The sequence below is a fragment of the Bos javanicus genome, chromosome 27 (assembly GCF_032452875.1).
Source record: "Bos javanicus breed banteng chromosome 27, ARS-OSU_banteng_1.0, whole genome shotgun sequence".
Taxonomy (NCBI): Eukaryota; Metazoa; Chordata; class Mammalia; order Artiodactyla; family Bovidae; genus Bos; species Bos javanicus.
The window spans coordinates 9,138,906-9,160,786 of NC_083894.1; the positions used below are offsets into that span (position 1 = coordinate 9,138,906).

Consider the following 21,881-nt stretch of genomic DNA (forward strand, 5'->3'; position numbering starts at 1 on the left):
TATGCTAGAATTAGAGAATTAAAATAAATCCTGAGCTTTAGTCTATGTTCTAATGATATATTTTAGGCTTTGTATTTTGTCTATGTTATAAAGACATATTCTTGAATTATGCTATATTGCATTATCTTCCCTGGTGGCTCAGATGGTAAAGAATTTGCCTGCAGTGCAAGATACATGAGTTTGTACAATGAGGAACTTATTTACCATGTATAGCAATCAAATACATTTCTGAACAAACAATTGAAATATATGTAATTTGTTGGCATAATTTTTATAGATAAAAAATAAGGCTTTTGTAGACAAAATTGCATCCAGCAATCCTATTTTATTTCTGTGTCTTTTGGTGAGAATAATTCCTAGGTTTCTTCTGGAAATTTCTTAAAAATATAAATCCTATTTTCAAATAGAAATTATATAAATGTCAGGTTAACATTAATTCATGATACAACTTTTTGAAAAATATTTTAAGGGGAATAATAGAGGCTAGGGTTTGTAATCTTGGGAAAATCCTATTTTAAATAAGAATTACTTTAAAAATCTATTAAGTCATTCTTGTGAGTTTATAGGTACTTGTATAGTTCTTAAATAAATTCTGATGTAATATTTTAATTTTTGCTAAAAAGAAAAAGTGGGCTTTCTCTTGTACATGTTTTTGAAGTTGATGGTTTGTCAGGTTTACACATTAGAATCTTCCTTTTATATTATTTTCATCAGTTGCACAAACTGTCTCTTAAATGAGTTTCATTTAACAACAACAACAAAAAAAAATCAACTCTTAGCAAGATATAAATTCCCAAGTTGGTTCCTACACATACTTAATAAATGATGAAAGTGAAAGTTGCTCAGTAGTGTCCAACTCTGTGACCCCACTGACTATACAATTGATGAGATTTTCCAGGCCAGAATACTGGAGTGGGTAGCCTTTCCCTTCTCCAGGGTATCTTCCCAACCCAAGTGGATTCTTTACCAACTAAACCACAAGGGAAGCCCAAGAATACTGCAGTGGGTAGCCTATCCCTTCTCCTGGGGATCTTCCTAACCCAGGAATCAAACCAGGGTCTCCTGCATTGCAGGCAGATTCTTTACCAACTGAGCTATCAGGGAGGGCCAATAGATGATATATTTAGCAAAAACAAACCACTCTGGGAAGACAGGAAAGGGGCAGTATTGTAAAATATAAAGGAAAATGCTATTTTGAAAATTCAGAGATGTCCTATGTTGATTTACCAATCCTTTTTTATGGCATCTTAACAATATTAGTATGATTAATATTTATAATAAACCTTTGAAGCCATTACCCTAATTTACTGAAGAGAAAATTGAAGCCAAAGTCACGAACTTGACAGATGCCCCATAGGTGACGAGTGGCAGAGGTGAGACCCCAGCGTCCGTCTGCAGAGCCTGTGCTCTGAGCCCCTGCCGACGTGGCCTCCTGGGTCGGGGTGAACTCCTAACAGACTGCTTATTGGGCTCATCACAGGGTTTACCCTGTCCATGCTATGGTTCAGTTCAGTTCAGTTCAGTCACTCAGTCGTGTCCAACTCTGCGACCCCATGAATCGCAGCATGCCAGACCTCCCTGTCCGTCACCAACTCCCAGAATTCACTCAGACTCATGTCCATCGAGACAGTGATGCCATCCAGCCATCTCATCCTCTGCCGTCCCCTTCTCCTCCTGTCCCCAGTCCCTCCCAGCATCAGTCTTTTCCAATGAGTCAACTCTTCGCATGAGGTGGCCAAAGTACTGGAGTTTCATCTTCAGCATCATTCCCTCCAAAGAACAACCAGGGCTGATCTCCTTCAGAATTACCTCAACTCTAACACCGAGATGATTTCTCATGAAGTGTTTCTGGTGAAATGAAATGATGATGCGAGTCACTGAGCAGGGTACCTGCCTTCTAGTATTATCTATTAATTTTGTTCAACTTTAAGTTAAAAACAAGTAAAATCTTTGAAAATGTTGATGTAGATTTGGCCATAATAGAACTGTTACTATTAATTTTATTTTGATTACAAGTTTCTCTTTATTACTAAGTTAAAAATAAAAAGTGACATAGCCTTCCATAGGACTGATAGCTTGGTGGCTACATCCCAGCTGTGTGACTTGAAGCACATTTCTTAATCTCCCTGTGAAAGAAGGAGGATGATAAGAGTATTCTAAACTTTCTATATTGAGGTCAGAAGGCATTTTGGAAAAATAGCAAATTTACCATATAAATGGTATTACATTTTCCACTCCGTCTTTAATATTAGGCATTCCCAAAACGGGCAAGAATAAATCCTGGAAACTCTACTCATCTATGTTAACGGTCTTAATTAAACCTATTGTTGATTTGTCTTTCTTAAACGTATGGATCAATATTGATTTCAATATTCAGACGAGAAATACATTTAAAAGCTTTTTAGCTATTTGTAACAAACACCCTCTCCTGCTCGTGACGCTGTACAAGGTTGGATGGAAGCCTCTTTAATTGTGTACGTTCCATTAGCCCCTTTAATTCTGTTTGTAATAGTGAAAAATTTGGAAGCTGCTTTGATCTGTAGTTATTAGCTAGACAAAATTCCAAACTGAGATGATTTAAAGCCATGTGTTACATAAAGCTTCTGTCCAGTGGAAAATCCTCAATTACCTTAAGAGCTTGCCTCACTTTTACAGGGCTTTCTCTTTTTATACAATCCAAGCTTCTGTAATCCTGGGCTGATTCAAGCAATCATTTACGGTGGTATTACCTCATACTCACTCTTTCCTCAGTGAAGTTCATGTGTATCAGGACCAAGTGGTGTGAGCCATTGGGCTTGAACATTCCCCTTCCTTTGCTATAACCAATAAAATGCACTTCCTTGAGATCACACTTCTTTTTCTTTTTGGATTAGATGCAGTATTCTTTCACTCTGCATGTAGGGAAAAACAAAACAAAAACAAAAGAAAAGCCCTATGCATTCCAGGATTCTGGAATGTTTCCATGTTATTAAAGTTTACACTTCTCAGTCAAGATAGGATTATCAATTAAGTGCAATTAAAGATACACATCTTCATAAAATAGGTTAATCAGTTGGTTTTAACAGCAGAGTGTTCATCACTCAATGTGAATTCTACCAACACGGGAAAACAGTGTGCAAAATACCCTAATAGCACTTCTATCTCAACGATGAGCTATTATTTATTTGTAAGCTATTTTGTTCATTACCAATCTCTCGTTTTGTGATTAATCTACTCAGAGGCCACCACATTGGTTTTCTTGGTGACATGAGTAGTGTTTTTGAAGCTAAACTTAAAATTCTCAATTCTATATGCTTGGAAATTCTATGGGTTTTAGATAATAAAGTTCTGCTAATATGCCTAAAGTGCATTTCTTTGTAGTTTATTTCTGTGGGAGTTGCAAACAATGAGGGCAATTTAATAACATCGTTTATAGATATTTTACAATACTCCACTGAAAATACTTTAAGAGAATATTGCAGCTGAGGATCAGTCTTCAGGTATTCACATTCATAACTAGCAAAGGTAGAAGTTAATTTTGGTCATTGTGCTTTCAGTAAAATTATTAGTTGGGTAACAAATCCTTGTCCTCTTAAATAAGGCTAACTTTTTGAAATCCCTGGTCTCAGTTTGTTTAGTTTCCTACCCTTTCTTCTTTTCTCATATTAAATTTTATTACAAGCTTTGGAGGAGGGCTAAAAACATTGTGGGAGAAATAAAACCAAGAATCTTAAAGTTTTATGGAAGTTCTAAACTTTTCTGGGTATATGATATACTGTTAGGGCCTGGGTAGTCACCAAGCTGACCTGAATACTTGTAACATCTCTATCCCCTTGAACTGTTGAGTCACATTCTCCAAAGGGAAACTGATTAGATGTCTGAGCTTTCTGAAGAAATCTTGGAAAAGGCTCTAAATTTATAGAGGGTTATAAGGCAGCAGAATTGTGTGGCTGAAAGTCATGCTTGAATTCCAAAGGCTGTGAACTTGTATAGGTACCCAGAGGACTACATCATAACATAGAATGCTTAGAAAACTTGAGATTCAATAGAGTTGAATCAGTATAAAAATAATTAACTCAAAAGGTAAATACTCATTTACTCAAAACATTTCTATATGGAAGTTGAAGTGAACATAAACCTCAGAGACTAGGATCTGAACTGAATGTACATATGTTAGATTCCTTTTTTCTGTCTACTTTGGGATAATATTTACTACTTAGTGTAAGCTGGAAATACCATGGCAGAGATAGAAATCTGTCCAGTAGAGATTTTGTTGTTCAGTCACTAAGTTGTATCTGACTCTTGGTGACCCATGGACTGCAACACACCAGGCTCCCCTGTCCTTCACTATCTCCTGGAGTTTGCTCATATTCATTTCCATTGAATCGACGATGTCATCCAACCATCTCATCCTCTGTCGCCCCCTTCTCCTCCTGCCTTCAATCTTTCCCTTCGTCAGTCTTTTTCAGGGCATTGGCCCTTCACATCAGTTGACCAAAGTATTGGAGCGATAGCTTCAGTATCATTCCTTCCAATGAATATTCAAGGTTGATTTCCTTTAGTATGGACTGGTTTGATCTTGCTGTCCAAGGGATTTTCAAGAGTCTTCTCAAGCACCGCAATTCAAAAGCATCAGTTTTTTTGGTGCTCAGCCTTCTTTATGGTCTAACTCTCACATCCATACATGACTAGTGGAAAAAACATAGCTTTGACTAGACGGACCTTTGTTGTCAAAATGATGTCTCTGCTTAATATGCTATCTAGGTTTGTCATAGGTTTCCTTCCAAAGAGCATGCATCTTAGTTCATGGCTGCAGTCACTATCCATAGTGATTTTGGAGCTGAGGGAAATAAAATCTGTCACTGCTTCCACTTTTTCCCCATCTGCTTGCCATGAAATGATGGGACTGCATGGCATGATTTTAGATTTCCGGAAAAGATTGTTGAATGAATAGCAACAAGTCTTGAGTTCCCCTCTCCCCCTCAAAATCAATGATTTTTAAGTAAATCTTGAGCAGTGTTAAGGTGATTTTTTTGCTACTGTCTTCTCTCTTGCCCTCCTAATATATTGTCTGTAAAGAAATGAATGCTTTCCCTAATGCTACAGGCTTAGCCCAACTGGAGCTTAACCAAGCTCATTTTCTCTGCTCTCTGAGCATTCTCAGCTTTAGTGAACTAGTTTCCTCATTTACTATTAATGAGACTTCCTGCAGTTTGAACAAAAGTAAAACATGGTCAAGTTTGCCCCTGTTTCATTGGTCAGGGAGCAGAGGTTAAATAATGAGTCACTAATATGTGAGAATTGCAATGTGACAAAATCACACAACAGAAATCAGTATATTAGTTTTCAAATAATATAAGAACATTCGGTGGTCATTAGCTATCTTGGTCCCCTTCTTTTCCATCAGTCCTTTTCCTGGTAAATATCCACTCCCTTCCATTTAAAGTATTACAAATTTCAAGATAAAGGTGTTGGAGATATCTTATCTCCATTCTTTCCTGAGAATCTATCTGAAATAATGAGCTAATTAATCTTTTACAATCCTGCTTCCTACCTGTATACAATCTCATGATCTGACTCATTAATAATAATAAAACCCCACATTGGTATATATATTGCCTTTAGAAGGAGTGATCCACAAATTGACCTGTCTTACAAACCTGCAGTCATGGATACCCACACACACAGATACACACACATGTATATACATGCAGACAGACACATTTTAAGATTTACTCTGCATCCGTCCATATGTGAACTATCCTTTGTGGTTCAGTCACTAAGTCGTGTCTGACTCTTCACAACACTATGGACTGTAGACACCCAGCTCCTCTGTCTTCCACTATCTTCCAGAGTTTGCTCAAAGGACTATCCTTGCATCTTTTTAAATCCCTTTAAATTCTGTCTAAACTTTGTCTCGATATACAATATGTAGTTTTTCTTTTTTACTCTTAGGTAACTGTGAATTGTTAGAAATGTGCTGATTAAAAACCCTCTAATACCCTTAGTTTTTTTTTTTTTTAAGTAGTAGGTTTTTTTTTTTCCCCTGATGGAAAGATACTTTTGAATCTTGTTCCTCTGTCACACAATTAAAAATTCCTATAAAGTGACTAAGACAGACATAGCTAAAAAGCAAGTTATGAAGCAAAAGTGAGGTACTTAATACCATTCAGAGCCAATTCAGTTATAATCTACACCTAATCTAAATAAAGATGTCTAGAAGTTCTATATATGTTTTTGATGTATATATATGTAAAAATAATTGTTTTTCTTGGTGTTGCACATGTCCTGGATTAAGCATTCTACAAGCTGTATTTCACTGAACAGAAGCACACTGTTCAGTCTCTCATATACTTTGTGTGTTAATATTCTCCAAAGAGCCCAGCTGCACTATTCAAGTGCAAAATCACTTTCATCGGTTTAATAGTGAGGATGAGGATGAGGATGATTTCACTCTGGAGGATTCTTTCCACTTGACTAATAGAGCCTCCGATCTCAACTTGAGCCTCAGAAAAGCATTCTTACTCACCTACATCAAGTGGACGACTGATAAGGTGATGTATGACTTAGTGGCAGAAGAATGAATGAGAACAACCCCCGACCCCGACCATAATGTGTGCACGACATGAAGACTGTTGATTTATTAGGATGAACATCTGCCAGGAAAGACGATACCAGGGCGGAAGTGGTTCCTCGAAGTAAACTGCAGCATCCTGATGACTGAACTGTAACACCAAGTAGTCTAGGCTCTTTATTCTTCAAGACGTTTTATCCTAACATATAACTTAAGACCCATTACTGAGATGAAGAGCAAGATGGAAAAGGTATAGAAATGAAGGTATTTATACTGTGATTAAGGATTCTTGATAAAATGCTCAGAAAAGTAAAATTTTAGCTCCTATTTTCAAAGATCAACATCAGCTCGCTCCATCTTTTGACCAAATTTGATTTTTGTCCATTGCAGTTGTGGCCATGTGATCTGTATGTGTCTACTGTCCTTGTGTGAGTGTGTTTTAAATCTGTCTTTCCCCACAAGAATGTTAGCCCTTCGGGGGGAGAATGTGGTCCTTTTTGTTCACTGCTGTGTGCGCAGTAACTAAAAGAGCCCCTGCCCTTTGCAGGCACTCAAGAAATGCTTGTTGAACGGCTAAGTCAGCCAGGATGGGTGTGTGTTCGTGTGTGTGTGTGTGTGTGTGTGTGTGTGCTCAGTGGTGTCCAACTTTTTGCAACCCCATGAACTGTAGCCCTCCAGGCTCTTCTGTTCATGGGATTATCCAGACAAGAATATTGGAGCAGGCTGCCATTTCTTCTTCCAGAGCATCTTCCTGACCTGGGGATCTAACCCATGTCTCTTGCATCTCCCACAATGGCAGGCAGATTCTTTACCACTAGTGCCAAGATAGTCTTTGAAACAAAAAGAGCTGTAAGTAGGGGATATCAGAAGGAATGCAACAAAAATTCAGATCCTCTCCTCACAGGGCTTTGTCACCCTACAGAAATATCATCACCAAATCTTTACACCCCAATATCCGGGGTGAATTATATCTAGTGTGAGGTGTTTTCCAAAGACAAAGCTACAGTGTGATTTAAAAATTCATGCCTCGGCCTTATCGTGTGCAGTTGAGGAGAGTTGACTACAGTGTATAATTCTTACTTGTTTCCATTTCCCCACATGCATTCATGGGACATATTAATTTAAAGAGAATTTCGTGCTTGGGAAAAATACCTCAGTACAGAAGGAGCTATAACTGGGCTGACATCTTTATGCCTCAGGATCTCCTTTTATGTCAAATTGTAGGGCAGAGTTTAACGTGGTATATTTAGGAAGAAAGAATGATGCTGAGATTTGCTGCCCCTCTTTTTAGACATTTCTAATTGCAGGAAGAATAGAGGAATTTATTGAGTGCCAGTTATTGATTTTAAAAGCATTCTCTTAACAACACTTTAACCTTATTTTATGTGCTGAGGAAAAGGCAATTTTGAAAGGCTATATGTTAGGTATTTAGCATTTAAAACTTTTAAACTAATTAACCTAAAGGTATCCAGTAGTTTTTCACTGTCTTTAAACACACACAGTTTACACTATATTTTATGTCAAGACACAATTTTACTTACTTTAGCCTAGAAAAGTAACATATTTTTGAGACAGTAATACTGAGAGAGAAGAAATACCTGTTTATAACCTTTTCATCTGCTCACCAAAATCAGTTTGGCAAAATCAACAGAACTCCATTTTCCAGCTGGCCTTGGCTCTCCTGAATGTTTACCAAATGCATTTCATTTTTAAATGAGATTCTTTTGGCCTTGCTGTTTAAATGTCAGAGGGTGGAACCAGGCAGCTAGGTTTTAACAGTGATGCTGTCCAAAGGGCCAGTTAACACAATTTAGTCCTGCTGAATTTTGGGCCCATGCTAGTTGTTAATGCCCATCTGAAGTCAAGGAGTAATTGCACGTTTAAAAATTTACTTTTCCATAAGGCATTTAGTTTAAAATGTAATTGGGAGTTCTGCCTTTTTCCTTCTACAACTGCAAAAATATTCAGAAATTCTCTGTCCTAAACCTGCATTCAGGTTGAATTTGAAATAACCCAAGACAGATTGTGATCTGTGTTATTTCAGTAGAGTTTACATCTTTGGTGTTCGTTAATGTTTACGGCTTGATTTAGAAGTGAATCACAGTGAAAATATTAATGTTAAACATATTTTAAGTGTGGTATATCCCATTATATCCTCTTGTATCATAGTTTATTTCTTGATGACCTCAACCTGTGTGTTTGGGCAAATCACCTCATTTTTCTGAATCTTAGTTTCCTCGTTAATAAAAAGATAGAGGCTGGTTTGGGGTGCTTAGACATCAAAGACACTGGTCTTGAGTCAGATCCAGGTTTTATCATGTTTAGTTTCGTCCACAGAAATCAAACAATTTTGAATCAACACTCAAAAATCATGAGATACCAGGTCAAAATTGCAAATCCCAGGTTCATTTGGAAAACTGGAAGAGCTCCAAACTGAAAGCCAACATCTTCTCTTGGCCATGGTTGTGTAGAACTGATCACTGGCTGATCTGTAGTTGATCACAGTTCCCGTAATTTCTTCCTGCCTCCTCCTCCTGACACCAAAATTAAACAGTATTTCCATTTGTCACTGTGCTTACAAGATTTCTTTTAAAAAATACATAATATTCTTCTGTATAAGTGTTTCTAACAAAAGAAAATTTATAAATGTTAAACCAAGAAGATGAATGTTTTAGGAAAACTACGCATTATTTAGTGAGTGGAACTAAATAATATTCTTACGTATTTAACATGCAAACCAAGTACATCTGTGTTAAAACAGTGCAGTTCGAGGCACCAGTTTTAAACAACAGTCATAGTGATGAGTTACATTAAGAAATGACATGTCATGAAAAAGAATGAACTGAAAGGAAAAGACTAAAAGTGTAAGAGGGTTTATTTGTTAATGGAAGTATTGCTAGTCTGAGAGGCAGTTATATCATGAATGAAAACAATTTTTTTTATATCAATACTTTTCTAAACTGATTAGTTTGGAGATATTATATGAAGAAAAAATATAGAAATGCAGCAAATATTGGCAAATATTAGATTAACTTAAATGCTTATTGCCCAGAATGCTGAAAATATATAAAGTATGGCTGAACATACCCAGAACACACCCAGTTTGAATTAAGCAAAAAACAAATAAGAAACGAAACTGACCTGTGTTGTTTTCACCTGCTGATGTCACGTATTTGTGATGCATTATCAGGGGAATTGTGATGTGGTTTGGAACTTATGGACATGAGGTTCATGACCACAATTCCCTCACAACCTGATTTTGTGTGTGAGTGTATTTATATGTATGCCTGTATGTTGGACCATTCTGGAAAGGTTTAATATACAATTGCCAAGGAAAATGACTCAAGGCAATGTTCCAAAGGTGATCAGTTAATTTCGGACTTAATGTATCTCTTAAATAGTATTTAGAAACATGTTGTGATGACAAAGTAGTTAACCCTCATCATTCACCTTGATCTGCTTTAAGTAAGAAGTTTAAATGGAACTCCTGCTGTAGAGGAAGATTAAGCTAGTCATCTGCATATGTTTCCTTGGCTTCGCCATTGTCTACTGAACTGCCTGGAAGTTAGTTGATTTGTTATTTGATCCTGAACAACCTCATTGAGATGTGACATGCAATGAGTTTCTATCATCTAAGATAAAAACACATCTTAGCTTCCAAGTAAAGATGGAATCAATGACATTATCCCTTTGTTATTATTCATCTTCTAAGTACCTTATAAAATACTATGTAGCAAGAAATAGTGTATGATTTACATGCTCAATTTCTTGTGAAATTATGCCTTTGGAAACCCTTTGTCAAAGACTAACCTGGCTTATATTACTAATCAGAAATCACCTTCTTCTGGAACTTAACAGGATTGTCTAAATAACTCCTAAAATATCTTTTTAAAAGAAGGAAAGAAAAATACAATTTCAGACTTAAAACTGATAACAATGACCCCACAGTGTTCAGTCATATAATATGACTAGAGTTAAGAGCTAGAGTTAGAAATTTTATCATGGAGCAATGCAGGTTTAAACATTAAAGGCAGCAATGTTGAAATGTCTGAGTCTTGCAGAAAACTTTGTAATAGCTATTCTAAATATAAAAGCTGTGATGTAAAAATTCTGTGTAGGGAAGTATCTTAGTTTTATGGAAGTATCTGTTTTCCAGTAAGAAACTGAATAAAATTAAATATTACTGCTGTTAAGAGGTTGAAAGCCAAGTTTCATTCAATGTGAAAGCACAGCACAGTGTAAATAAAGTAAGAGACCTAAGCTTGATAACAGAGGCAGGGGGTCTCAGGTTTACCTTGCAAATCAAAGGAAATGATAATGATGGAATTTTTTTTTTTTTTTTGAGATTTTGATCTCAAATTTTCCAGTAACCTCCTTTTTTTGTTACAATATAATTACAGCCTATTTTAGAACACACAGAGTTTGGATGTTTGTGATATGGCAGTTGACTTTTTTTTTTAACAACCAATCTATTTCACTCATTTGTATTATATGCCTCTCATCTCATCATCTGCTTCTAGATCTAAAGTTAAATCAACTGATAACTTCCAAGCTAATGATCAGGAAAATTTGGAAAGAATGTATATAACTCACCCTGCACATCATGATGTAGATCGCAGACTTAAGGATACCTAAAAATGGGCTTTTATCATTCTGAAAAGTGATATCAGAAACTAATTAACTTGGTTTGTTATATATAAACATATCCTTAATCTTTTACGCTTCATCAAAGTGATGTATACATCATATTTTACACTCTACGAAACCTATGGTCTAAGAGAACTGTACTTAAAATGTAAGGACTTTTGTGAAAAATATTCTAATATAATACACCAATGTTCCACTAAAGTTTTTATTTACTTATTGTGAATGTCTTCACTTGGGAAGAAACACAAGTTAACTACATTAAAATAGAGGTTATCAAGTCATATTTCTTACAGTTATTTTAAGGAGTCTGACACATTTCCCATATGCAGAAATAATTTAATATCCAGTTAGACTTTTCTGAATGTATGGAGCATATTTGCATTTGACATTAATATAATTAAAATATTTAAAGTTTCCTTGGATGACTTTGTATAACCTGCCTTCAACAGATAATTGCCAATTCTGTGCATCCTTTTATACAACTGCCTCCTAAATATAATTAATTAGTAAGCTTTGAAAAACTTCCACATCTCAAGGATGTTTTTGAAAAAGGCAAAGTTAATTATTTCAAATCTTAATTTATATTAAATCAAGCTATTCCCCACTCGATGCAAAAAAAAAAAAAAAAAAAACTAGCTTGCTTGAACAATTGATGAAACACAAAATGGAGTCAGATGATCAACACTTCACCAATGAACTTTATGACGAATGATCTACTGTGCCATTTAGGGTCAGGATCCCTCATTTCATTATTGGATAAGATATCCATTGCTCCCATATCTGAAAAGATCTGTTTAGAGGCAGTTGCTATCCAAGTATGGAGAAGGCAATGGCACCCCACTCCAGTACTCTTGCCTGGAAAATCCCATGGATGGAGGAGCCTGGTAGGTTACAGTCCATGGGGTCGCAAAGAGTCGGACACGACTGAGCAACTTCACTTTCACTTTTCACTTTCATGCACTGGAGAAGGAAATGGCAACCCACTCCAGTGTTCTTGCTTGGAGAATCCCAGGGATGGGGGAGCCTTGTGGGCTGCCGTCTATAGGGTTGCACAGAGTCGGACACGACTGAAGTGACTTAGCAGCAGCAGCTATCCAAGTACAGTTCTGTAGAGATAGAAATGTACAATGTCATGGTTCTTGGCAGTTAACTGCTGATGCTCCAGCATATACACACATCATTCCTATAAAATTTGTAACATTATAGTTTAGGGACTATTTAACCTTTAATACAAATCACTTTTATCATCCCAGCAGAACTCAAAACATTTTATTATTTATTTCTCTTTAACACTGTGTACCAACTACAATGTTACTCTGTTACAAAGGAAAGACATGTGCATTACCTCTGCAGAACTCCTTAAAGGAATGCAAATGTTTTTGCCAAATAGAGCAAAAGGAAGACTCAAAATTGTCACTGATGTCAGATTATTTATGAAATGAAGTTATCTCTGACTTGCCCTTTCTTTAATTTTCAAGATCACTTTTTCTTCTCTTTATTGTCTGATTTTCTTCTCTTTTTTGTCAATGATGTGCCTTCAAGTAATTCTAATAGAACATTCTATAACACTGAGTAGGAAGAATATGAGGATAAAATGTACTGTTGCCAGTATGTTTGTCTATCGTATTGTCAATTTGTTATTGTTTACACCTAAGTTTATCTGGCAGAACTCTTCAGAAAAAACATAGAACCAATTTATTTCTAATTTTTAAAAATTTTTTGCTGGCATGGACTTAAGCCTACTTACATTAAAATATAACTTCTCTGGAAATTGGTTCTACATCTTTTTTCAGTTTGTTTGCCTTGCAGTCACATTCTTTATTCTTTTATTTACAGCTTGCCGAAGACAAAATTTTCCATGGATTTAGTGCAGGAAAAAATGGGGAAACAAAAGGAAATGCAATGTAACAGAATAAAATGCCTTAAATTCCAGTGGGAAAATAAAAATGATTTGTGTTAAAGGTTAAATAGTCCCTAAACCATCATGTTGTACCAGTTTTATAGGAATGATGTCTCTATATTCTTGTGCAATGCATCATCAATCCATAGCCAAATACCACTGACATTGTATATTTTTTATCTCTGCAGAACAATATTTGGATACCACTTACCTCTGAGGCAGTTCTTTGGGAAATTATAAATATATTTCTTTCCAGGGATCAAAAGAATGCACATCAAAATGAAAGATGAAGTGTGGAATCTGAATTCACAGCTGCTTTATGCAATCTGGACGGAGTGTGGGATTTCTCATTTTAGTTCACTTCCCAAAGCTTTGTAGATAGAGGCTTAAAATGATATATTTGAATTTTTTTTAATATTCTTCTCTTCTCTGGCTGTGTAAATGATTGCAATCAATCAGATTTTCTATGTTCAAGAAGAACCATGAAATTACAATATGAAAGTTTTTTCACATGCAATTCTATACCATGGGCAATGACTGGCAGCTTCACAGTGTCTCATTGTGGCAAGAATTATGATGTTATTTTTGGATAAATATTTTTATATAAGAAAAGTTAGCTAACAAAAAGTTGACTCTTTTGTCTTTTTTTGAAAACAATTTTGGAGGACATAAAAGTATAATTTGGGTCTGTTATTTGACATTTATATGAACTAATATAATTATTTGATGAAACTATTAAGATATATTAAAACCTTCCCAATAACAAAAACAGAAATCTGAAGCAAGCTATGCCATGCTAGTTTGTAGTACATAAGCATTTTTAGGGAAGTATTATTGTTCATTCCAAAAGTGCTGTATTAGTTACAAAATGATTTTCATTATTAACAAGATAATTCTATTATTAAGAAATATACACCAGTGTTAAGGTAGGTTCTAATCAAACTCTGATGCATTTTCTGGCATTTAGAAGGAAAAGCTGACTAGGGTCACTAGAGGTTTGGCAAATACACTGTTTCAGTGAAATATCAACCTAAGCCTATTTGAATTTGCTTCAAGATTCAAAACTGAATTCAATCCTAAATTGTAAATGTATATGTAATATTTAATATAACTTTCCCTTTAGAGTTGGCTATTGCAATGAAAACCTTTCTCATCAAAATAAATACAATCTAAAACTTAATGTGGTCAAGTGTTATATAGATTTTGGACATTTTTCTTTCCTGATAAAAAGCAGTTTTCTTTCTGGATCATGAGATGAAAAGTCTATGTCAAAGGTAAGGTAAAATATAAAAATAAAGTGATATATTGTTTAGGGAGATTTACAGAGATAATATTCTTGGAGCTTTTTCTGCTGTTAACGAATCAAAGTTTCTTTGTGCATAAAAGCATCTATTTTACAAGGCTAGAAAGTGAGCTGGTATTTTATGTATTCATTCATTTGGAGTATTTTGATTTGCCTATCATGCACCAGGTATGAGTTATGTGCTGGGTGATGAATGGGAAACAGCATGTCAGGCTCATGGCTCTTTCAAGGCCATGGTGTCTGTGTGTAGAGGGAAGAAAAACAGACCATAAACCTGAACTACGTATAATTAAAAGTGTGATAAATACCAGGTAGGAAACAGCAAGGTGAAGAGATGGACAATAATGGAGCAGATTGATATTAATGGTATATTCTCTGAAGAGGTGACATTTAATATGAGACTAGGATCATGAGAAGAAATCAGTCAAGAATAGAGAAGAGGGTTCTAGGTTCAAGTAGGGTCTGTGTTCCCTAAAGTGGACAGAGGAACTTGTATGTCTTCAGGTGTCTGGAAGGAGGTCCACGTTCCTAAAAATGTTGCGGATATAGAAAGGGATTCATGAGACATGTCCCAGGCCGGACTAAGGGCCTTTTAGGGTCTATTGTGGAGTTTGGATTTTCTCTAATGTATGAGTGATTGAGTGAGTGAAGTCACTCAGTTGTGTTCGACTCTCCGCAACTCCATGGACTGTAGCCTACCAAGCTCCTCCATCCATGGGATTTTCCAGGCAAGAACACTGGAATGGGTCGCCATTTCCTTATCCATCTCTGATGTATAGTGGGAAGCTATTTGAAGGCTTACAGCAAATTCTTATGTCTGTGTTGTAAAGATATAGTCTGGTTGTTTAATAGTAATTTAATTTATAATTAATATAACATGATTTATAGAAAAAGAGGAGACAGAATCATAAATTTAAAAAAATGGAAAATACAAATTCAATGTAAAAGCTCAATTGTTTTTGTTTGCTTGTTTTTAACATTAAATTTGAGGCACCTGTGAGGCAGTGAACACCCTTTGAACTGTTGAGTCTAGAGTTGACAGCAGACTACTTAGACTCGTTATTTAAAGATGATTGGCGCATAAATGGTTTAAGGTTCCTTGGGTGATGATCGGCCTCTCTCTGCAGAAAATGTGCATGAAAAGAGAGGTCTGCACATACCCTGGAAAAAATGTTAAAATATGAAGGTCACATTAGAGGAACAAAAGTAAGTTTGACAAACTCTACCTTGAGAGGGATAGACATACCCATGTGTGTCTGTAGGAAGAAATCATATTTCTTATAAGCATTTAAGGAGTCCAAATTTAGATGTGATTTGCCGGATGATCCCTTAGTGCCTGTTGAACTTGTTATATCTGAATGTGACAGGGCAGTGTGCAGGTAGAGAAAAGACAGAAGAGAGTGGTATCACAGACGCCTGGGTAAGGCTTTCAAGGAGCAGTTGAAATGTCCAGAAGCATGAGTTGTAGAAAAGATCCTGTGTGGCTACACGGTTGTCACTTGTAACTCTAAAAAAAAATTTTATTGGAGTATAGTCAATTTACAATGCTGTAAGTTTCAGGTGTACATTAGAGTGAACCTGTTACACATATCCACATATCCACTCTTTTTTAGATTCTTTTCCCATGGACGTCATTACAGAGTACTGAGCAGTTTCCTGTGCTATACAGTAAGTAGGTCCTTATTAGTTATGTTATCTATTTTATATATCATAGTGTGTGTGACTTTAGAGGAGCATTTTCGATGGATTATGGGGCTAGGGGCCATACTGGAAATGGATCTGGGTGAACAGGAGGTCGGGGGGAAACTTGCCGTCTTGCAGTGACAAGCAAAAAGGAACAAAAAACCGAATGTATTAACATCCCTTCCTGCCTTCTCATTCACCCTTGGGAGTTAAAACCCAAAGACTTAGATAAATCACTGTGTTGATATAAAAAGTAAATCAAGGGAAACCATGGATGAATCAAAGCCAGAAGTTAGAGCAAACACATTGCACTATTGGGACGGCAGGATTATGGCTGCACAGTGGTCCCAACAAATTGGAAAGACGTAAAAATAGTTTCACTTTCTTCACGTCAGTTTTCCATTTGTTCATGCAGCCTCTTCCCATTATTTTTGATGTTTCAAGGTTCTGCCCACGGACATTCCAAAATCCTATCCTAATTTTTGGCCTTCTCTATACTGATCATTTATATGTATTCCACTTAAGAATACACTTTCATAGCAATGGCAGTAGCAATCATGATTATCAGTTTTAGACTGTTTACCATTTATCATACAGTGATCAATTTAGCATATCTAACTTAATCCCCACAGCACAGTGAGTTAAGATTTATCTCAATTGTGCAGTGAAGTTGGGGTTCACAAAGTTAAATGAATCACTTAAGCTCTCACAGCCCCTAAACCAAACATGTGTTCTTACCTGTAAAATTTGTGGTATTCACCTGCAAAGCCCAGAAATCTTCAGATTTGGGTCAGTTTTCAATATTGTGTCTTCCTTCACATGCCAGGCTGTAAAGAAAAATCCCACAGTCAAAATGAGGCAAAATCCCACAGTCAAGCAGATAAATTTGTAATTTATTCAGCATATTCTATACTATGGTGTGTTCTCTGAAATTTCACCCTGGGTGCCCTTCATTCCAGGTCATTTCCTCATTCTCTTCTGCCATGATCCAAAAAATTTTGTTTCCCCAAGCCTCTTGCCCCAATATACATCATCACCTGCTACTTCAACAGCTAAACTCATCTTCTATTTTACAGAGAAAGTAGAGATCAACTGACTTAAACTTGATTTGATACTGGTCTTTTAAAAAAAAAGTGTCGTTACTTATCTCCATTCTTCTTTTTTTTTTAAATTTTATTTTATTTTTAAACTTTACAATATTGTATTAGTTTTGCCAAATATAGAAATGAATCCGCCACAGGTATACCTGTGTTCCCCATCCTGAACCCTCCTCCCTCCTCCCTCCCCATACCCTCCCTCTGGGTCATCCCAGTGCACCAGCCCCAAGCATTCAGTATCGTGCATCCAACCTGGACTGGCGACCCGTTTCATACATGATATTATACATGTTTCAATGCCATTCTCTCAAATCTCCCAACCCTCTCCCTATCCCACAGAGTCCATAAGACTGATCGATACATCAGTGTCTCTTTTGCTGTCTCGTACACTGTTTATAATAGCCAGGACATGGAAGCAACCTAGATGCCCATCAGCAGATGAATGGATAAGAAAGCTGTGGTACATATACACAATGGAGTATTACTCAGCCATTAAAAATAATACATTTGAATCAGTTCTAATGAGATGGATGAAACTGGAACCTATTATACAGAGTGAAGTAAGCCAGAAAGAAAAACACCAATACAGTGTACTAATGCATATATATGGAATTTAGAAAGATGGTAACAATATCTCCATTCTTCTATTCTCTTTCCCGGACTCAGAAGAATTTAAAAGATTTTTCCTCCTGAGATTTCTGGTTGAAGTCTATTTCTTTGAATCTATTCTTTGTTCAGTAACTACAGTTTGTGCTTCAAGCTCTGATTACGTTTTTCTTTTGTGAAATACTCTGACTCAGGTGTTGTCTTCACACGTCAAAAATAGAGTCATTTTTCATGGTGCTGGGGCTGTATCCTATATCCATATCCATCATACTGATCACTGCACAGTATATGAGGTGGTTTACAAACCTTGTTGAAAATCTGACATAATAATTTTCCAGTCCCCTTTCCAAGATGGTCCACTTCTGTAGCACTGGAGCAAGGCTCTGTTTGAAATTAGGAATCTGTATTTTGTCGATACTGCTATGCATGATGATGATCATTCTGAGTTGAAATCACTGAATCATGGGAAGAACATGCTCTTGAGGGCAGAGAGAAGTAAGTTTAGTTTCAGCTCTGAAACTTGCTAGAGAATCGTTGTTTAGTCACTAAGTAGTGTCTGACTCTTTGCGACCCCGTGGACTGCAGCATGCCAGGCTCCTCTGTTCTGCACTGTCTCATGGAGTTTGCTCAGATTTATGTCCATTGAGTTGGTGATGCTATCTAACCATCTCATCCTCTGCTGCCCCCTTCTCCTTTTGCCTTCACCTTTCCCAGTATCAGGAGGTTCCTGGAGAATGAGTTTCAACCAAACTCTCAAGCTATCTGACTCCTAGTATATTAGCTTCTTATCTGTCTTCAAAATGTATCCAGTCTCCTGCTAGGCCTTCCAATAGCTCAAGTCATGATCATCTCTCATATGGCCTATTGCAAACCCTCGGCTCATCTGATTCACAGTTGCAAGCCATTTTCTATATATTTTACACCTGAGCCTGTAGAGATTCCTTTGTAGAAACATCATATGCTGCTATTCCTGTCCTTCACATCTTCCAATGGCCTCTTTTGGCATGCAGAATATGACCCAGATCTTCACAATGGCCTGTGACTTTGAATGATCTGCTGATACAAATTTTCCCTTTCCACCTCCTGTTCTCTTTGATTTCCTCTTCTATTTCCCTTTCCCTTGTTGATTCCACTGCAGACACACTGGACTCATGACTGTTCCTTATTTACATTTACCAAATCGGTTCAGGCCACGGGGTCCTTGGGTTGTTAAATATGCATTGTAATTCGATGCACATTTTGTTGAATGTGAACAGGCATAGTTAACCAGTGATGTTATGGTGAAATGCTGTATGACTGATTGCCAGTTTAACTTCCAGTCTCTAAAACCCTCTGGTTCCTGATCTAGCATGTCCTAAAGACTAAGTGTTTTTGAAGATAGTACCAGTAAGCCCCAAATAATAACACACATTATTTTGACTAAAGAAAAAGGCCATGGCTCATTTTCTCATTACATTATGTCAGTTACAGTATTACTGCAAATCTATTGCATTAATATTTTTTCCTGGTGGCTCAGATGGTAAGAAATCTGCCTGCAATGTGGGAGACTCAACTTTGATCCATTGTTTGGGAAGACCCCCTGGAGAAAGGAATGGCAATCCCCACTCCAGTATTTTTGCCGGGAGAATTCCAGGGATAGAGGAGCCTGGCAGGCTACAGTCCATGAGGTCGCAAAGAGTCAGACACGACTGAGTGACTAACATTTTCACTTTCCAAACAAAAATGGACTCTATATAATGATTTGTGTGTGTGTGTGTATTGAAGGGAAAAAAAATGCGGCCTAGAAGTGTTTTTGGTTTCCCTTTGTAAAATGACTTGGTTAATTAGAATTTGTGTTTGTTTATAAAGATTTCATCGGAAATTTAACAAATAAGCATGGAGCCTGTCACTGAGGTGAGTGGCAATTGTCTCACTGAAGCCTGAACAATGTCTTTGTCTGGTAACACTATTCCTAGGAGCACAATGAGCAAATTTAGCTTATTCTATTGTTCCTTTGTTGCATTGTCATGACAGTGTTCCACACAACTGTTTCCTCTTTTATTTCACTCTTGGCCACCGCATTAGCTACATTATTGCTTAAGTGACTTGTCTTTTCATTTGCACAGTGCTCCATCATGCATTGAAGTATCACACCCATAGCATCTAAAAATACAGTTAACTTTTAGTGTGTGTGTGTGTGTGTGTGTGTAGTCATTTCTTTGCTTGCAATGTTGGTTATGTAGGCGAAGTTCATAGCAACTGGAGTAGCTACCAGGAGTTTAAAATATAGGGCTTCATAAGCACACTGAGGGATGTTTATGACATAGAAATAAATCTTTGAATGTTTTAATGTCCCCAAATTCACTCCTGCACTTTAGCACTTATTATAGTGCTTATTTTTCAAGTTTTTGTTGAAGTAACATACATTTGTTTTTCCCTCTCCATTCAATGCATTATATGCAGCAAACTGTGTGATGAAAGAAATGTCTCCTGAGGAGGCAAATGATTGTGGATTCTCTGTAGTCCTGGCAAAAGCACTGCTTTTCAGCAGGACCTTATTAATGTCATTTTTACCCAGAGGGTCTCAGTTTTCTAGCCTTGAGAAGAGAGAGAGAGTTGGAGCATTCCATAATTTTATGTAAAGTTTTGTATGTGATCTCTTCTTGATATATCACTGCTCATGGAATACCCTAGATCAGTTTCTTAAAGGCCATTATTACTTCATATCTTGCCTTTGTTTTTACACCATTGTGTTCCTATCTTAAGCAGAAGAAACCTATATTGTACACACACACCTGCACACAATTTCAGACTCATTCACACTCACATTAGGAATTAAGGATGGAGAAGTAGATGGTGTGTACACTAGCTGTGCTGGGAGCACTTGCTGGCCTGACATATGATTCCACTTGATATCAATTGAGGAAATAGAGCTTAGAGAAGAAAATATGTTTTTAAAAAGAAAAGAAATTCTATTCTGTGTTGTTCCCTAGTTTAAAATAATTTGTCCATTAAAACGGGATCCTTTAAAATATTTCTTGTTAGTTCTTTATAAAACAATCTACCAATATGTAACTGTATAACATAAATATAAATAAATTTCAATATATAAATAAATAAATAAACTGTATAATATAAATATAAATAAATATCAATATATAATATAAAATAACCTATCAGAATGTAATAGTGACTGTCTCTCTTAATCAAAAGTGGATTGGCATCATAATAGTATACATGTTTGATCTATATTCTTTTGATTCTCTTTCTTAACTATTTTCATTCTAATTTCTAGAGTAATCATTCCTAGGGTAAACAAAACAAAAATGTTCTCAAGAACAGAAACCTAGTTTGGTGAGACCCTGACAATTCCATTTCTATTACAAGAGAGTTAATAAAATCTACAGACTAAGCTATTTTTTAGAATTTAAAAAATGTTTAATTGTGGTTAGTACATCAGAAAATTTGTAATATGGTCTGAATAATGTCAAAAAGTCATGAAAATTTAGACCATGCTTACCTAGTTTGACTCAAAATATATTCAAGACATTTGGTCTTCATACTAAGACTGAGATCCTCAATATTTAATAAGCAAGCAGTTTTATAAAGCAATAAAATATTAGATTATCAGAAGAGAGTATTTTCTTATGGCTGCATATAATAGAAACAAGATACATTGTAGCAGGAAGAGTGTCCTTGATAGTGACATTCAGGTAATCTAGGGAAGATAATAGATGCTTTGACCCTGCTCAACTCAGGCTGGGATTAGCAACTTTAGCTACTCTTGAGGTGACTAATATTAGAGTCTTAGAGTTAAGATACAGTCTTTTTAATTTTCAATAAAATGGCTGTTTATGAAAGTGATTCTATGTTTTCTAAACTTTGTAGGACATTTTAATAGTACCGCAAATAGTCTGTCTTTGAAAGTCCTGGTGGGCTTCCCCCAGTGGCTCATTGGGTAAACAATCTACCTGCCAGGCAGGAGACATAGGATATGGGTTCCATCCCTGTGAAGGGAAGAGCCCCTGGAGAACAGCATGGCAACCCACCCCAGTATTCTTGCCTGGAGAATCCCAAGGACACTTACCTGGTGGACTACACTCCAAAAGGTTG

General features: G+C 36.4%; 1 long non-coding RNA gene across 1 annotated transcript in view; it reads right to left on the bottom strand.

Annotated features, from left to right (window-relative positions):
• Window positions 1-8,790: 8,790 nt before the first annotated feature.
• LOC133240124 (uncharacterized) overlaps window positions 8,791-21,881 on the bottom strand; it is a 98,347-nt gene continuing 85,256 nt past the window's right edge. Inside the window, exons 3-5 of the long non-coding RNA XR_009734118.1 lie at window positions 16,825-16,913; window positions 11,147-11,206; window positions 8,791-9,087 (exon numbers count right to left, since the gene is read on the bottom strand). This is a non-coding gene — a long non-coding RNA (uncharacterized LOC133240124). The remainder of the gene's footprint in view (window positions 9,088-11,146; window positions 11,207-16,824; window positions 16,914-21,881) is intronic.